At 43.1% G+C, this 2,282-nt stretch overlaps 1 protein-coding gene across 1 annotated transcript in view; it reads right to left on the reverse strand.

Moving 5' to 3' along the window:
* LOC143110033 (prospero homeobox protein 1-like) overlaps positions 1 to 500 on the reverse strand; it is a 36,741-nt gene extending 36,241 nt beyond the window's left edge. The window contains exon 1 of the mRNA XM_076272862.1: positions 254 to 500. The gene's annotated coding sequence lies outside the window, so the exon portion shown is untranslated. The remainder of the gene's footprint in view (positions 1 to 253) is intronic.
* Between the last annotated feature and the right edge of the window lie 1,782 nt (positions 501 to 2,282).

Here is a 2,282-nt window from a genome sequence, read left to right on the forward strand (position 1 = left end):
AAAGTTGCCCAAATGCGCCGCATCCTGAGGAGGAGACGAGGACACTTTTCTTTTGCAGTACCGATTTTTCACAATAATAACAACATATGTCATTGCAGTAACCCTCTCGGTCAAAGTGCACGGTTGAATACGGTCTAGAGAATTGAACAAGCCGCGTGTGTAGCCGGGCGATTGTCGTGTGTTTTTGAGCACCTGCGCGCACGGACCGGCCCACGCGGCAGAGAGAGAGCTGTCTGAGGACAAGGGTACTTACTCCGTAAACGAGAGAAAGCGCACTCTTTTCCACCGGTAACGGAGAAACTGCGGGGCTCGTTGGCGCACCGCGGAACAGCGCAGTATCACAGAGCCGAGGTTGAAGCAGCGAGCGTGTCGGAGAAGTGACAGAGACAGAGAGAGTTAGAGGAAGAGAGACAGAGAGAGAGGGAGAGAGATAGAGAGAGAGAGAGAGAGAGAGAGAGAGAGAGAGAGACAGAGAGAGAGAGAGAGAAAGGGAGCTCTTTTGCGCCGCTCTCTTCTGTCCACTGTAACTGAAGCTCCGAGGCGTGTCGGACAGAGGAGCGGGTCTCGTCGCTCTCCACCAACAAGAGTGACTTAAAGACACGGCTGAAGGAAGCCGGAAGACGAGCGTCATGAGCCGCGTGATGTAACGTTCGCACCTACCAATAAGAACCGTCGGAGGGCTCGGGACGACTATCGTGCACTGAACTTGACCGAAGAATAAGGTGCTGCTGCTCAGTCTATGAACTCTTCTGATGTGAAAATGAGGAGACGGGGACATTTCGAGGGTTACAACAAACATTTGCTTTAGGTACCTTTATAGTGTTTCAACAAAGGCAGTTGTTTCTTAATGTTTAAAAACTTGAAAGTTATTTCGAATAAATTGCCAATGATCTAGAAATAATAATAAAAAATAGTTTGTCAAAATAAACGTATGCAAATTAAGTCTATAATCCAAAAATGTACCTTGTGATTTAATTACCGATTAAGGATGATACATGTTTGATGGGCTTTAAAGTCGTGACTTTTCAGCTAGGCTACTTTCTTTTTTGAGCTTTCGTATAGCCCAATATCTTTATCAGTTATATTCTACTGACGCTCTACATTTATCGTCACCAGCTGTATTGAGAGCTCGCGCGCAGGGGAAAGTGTTGACGGTTTCATTCTGTAGAAGCCTGGCTCGAGCTGTACGTCAGAGCCGAAGAATGCGCCACACACATTGGCCCGTGTGGTCTCCCCGCTGTAGGCTAAGTGGACGAGACTGCCCGTTTTTCTCCAAAGACTTTACTTGTTTTCGTTTGGGCGGTTTGGGTCAAGGCTGTGCCGGTGGTGCGCGGCCGTGGCGGGAAAAGAGGCACACAATCAATCAGCACCAGAACTGTGCATATTCTTCCCAACTCAATTTATGATATATCTCAGTGGACTCTCATAATTCGGGACGTATTCAATGCTTGTTTTTTGTATTGTGTACTGTAGCCTAGGCTGCGTGTCAGTTGAGTTTGCGAATGCGACAAAGACCTAGACCGTTCCCGTGTCTATTCGTTGGGTACAACGACAATACTGTATGATAATTCTCTATCAGGGTTTATGCAAATAATAAAAAGCAAACAGGTCCCAGTAGAAGCAGGTTTGCAGGTTATTATCTTGATTTTCCTAATGACAAATGACATCACATGATGAAATCAAGCTGCCGGAGTAGCGGATGGTTTTTCGTTTATTAATCTCGCCTACTTGCTCAACTGAAATGGCCACAAGTTTTCTTTCATATATTATATTTGCGCTCAGTCATATTTTAATTTAATCTAAATAATATTAGGAACAATCAATATCCGTTTATTTAGTTCAGACAAAGGTTGTTTTTTTTAACGCAATTTTGTGACAATCTACCAAGGTTCTCTGACAATAGCACACAGGTCGTTCAGGAGAAGGCAGTTTCGTATCTGATGATGGCATGATACTGTTAGTAAAATATAAATGTTCATGTTTAAAATGACCCAAGTGACCCAGGCTCAAAATTGCATATTTTAATTATAGTATAAATTGTTGTGATAGAATTTAATAATGTAGGCTATAGGTATGTGATGTAATCTGACCATGATCTATTCTAAAATTGGCAATTGGTTTCTTTCTGCGTTTTTATTGGCCACAATACTCAACTTTAAGCTTTGTATAAGTTATAGGTAGAAAACCTCCACCTCATTTCCTGCTCGTCAAATCATAGCTCTTTACTGGCTCTAAATTCAGTTGCGTAAACAGCATTAGAATGTCCTCAATAAAATATTTTC

Source organism: Alosa pseudoharengus, unplaced genomic scaffold (assembly GCF_046254945.1).
Source record: "Alosa pseudoharengus isolate Yale_2024_CS ecotype anadromous, Long Island Sound unplaced genomic scaffold, YU_APseudo_1.1 YU_APseudo_1.1_scf_7, whole genome shotgun sequence".
NCBI classification, from domain to species: Eukaryota; Metazoa; Chordata; class Actinopteri; order Clupeiformes; family Clupeidae; genus Alosa; species Alosa pseudoharengus.